Genomic DNA, 1,534 nt, shown 5'->3' with positions numbered 1-1,534 from the left:
TGAATGAGCTGAAAACTCAGACTCGTGCAGTGAGATTAAGAGATTAAGGTGTTGGAATGGTTTGGGTGTGTGGCGGCAGGAGGGCTGCTGAGACACTTTGAGCTTCAGGTGTTTTGAGGAAGATGTGTGAATAAGCAACAGCTCTCTGACGTCTGACCTGCGTAAGTGTGAGTCTGTGGACAGCTAGAGTTTCTCTGCCTCTCGCTCTCATTGGCGCTGAGACAGACCCTTTGAAACTGTCAAATGACCCTGAAAAATCACCTCATCAGGAAGGATAAGAAAGGACAAGACAGATTGTTAATGAGACCCATACAGAAATCTAATATATGACATATATTGCCATATATAAGTGATATTGCCATATAATTTCCCTATTAGGCAATATATTTCCCACATATGTACATTCTTGGGGTAGATGGAAATTGTAAATTTATAACACATATAAAATCCTCATACTAAAAAATTGTATATGTTCATGTTAATAATATCCATATGATGATTTTTTATAGGTATTATGAATTTATTATGATTTTTTTTTCTATGGTATTACATGTACAGTAGGAACCATAGATGTCAGCAAAACATGTATTTTATGCAGCTTCAATTCAATTCAGAATTGATTTATTGGCATGATTGTAATCAATACAATATTGCCAAAGCTTGGAATATACGCATGTATAAATATAATCAATAAATATTAATATAATATGTAATAATATAATATTATAAAATGTAATAATCAAATAAACACATATATAATGCAATAATAATAATAATAATAATAATAGTGCATTATTAACAAATTAGAATAACTCTGTGCTTTTATGTTTTTGAAATTATTTTTAAAACACGTCTATCTTTTATATTTACTTACATAATATATACATATATCTACATGTGCATGACATAAATGTCCAAAATATATATATGCAATTGTTCCAATTTGTAATAAGTTTCATTTGTATTTCATGCATTTCATATGTTTCATGTTTTTACTTTATATGACAGTATATGTCATGTATGGAAATGTAATGTATGTGCATATACAGTATGTGTGTGTACGGATGGCTATTAAGAACTGAGTTTCTATATAACATATACAGTTGTTTGTTTCCAAAGAATTGTCTGTTTTTGAGCTGAAACTGGGAGATTTTCTGGAACATTCTGACTATTCCCTGAAATGCAGCATATTTCAAACTTATTACAGAGTGGGTGCTTTGGCTTACACAAATAGACGATCACAGCGATAGAGCTGTAATATAATGTCTGTTGAGTCCTCTGTAATGTGAATCAGTCCAACAAAGTGGGTTCAATTCTAAAATGTACAGACTCGATCCATCCCTTTAATGCTAAAATTGGATTAAGCCACATTTGTGTGGTTTGGGGACTCAGATATGTAGGACACATCATAATCAAGAAGAGAATTGCAATATTCAGGACTTAATGAAGTCCGCCGCCCACCTGCGATGGCATTATTTCAGTATCCTGATGTGGATTACGCTCAGAGAGAGATTGCTTTGGCTGGCAGCCTATA

Source organism: Sinocyclocheilus grahami, unplaced genomic scaffold (assembly GCF_001515645.1).
Source record: "Sinocyclocheilus grahami isolate Dianchi unplaced genomic scaffold, SAMN03320097.WGS_v1.1 scaffold649.1, whole genome shotgun sequence".
Classification (NCBI taxonomy): Eukaryota; Metazoa; Chordata; class Actinopteri; order Cypriniformes; family Cyprinidae; genus Sinocyclocheilus; species Sinocyclocheilus grahami.
Note: the sequence above shows the minus strand (reverse complement) of the source record.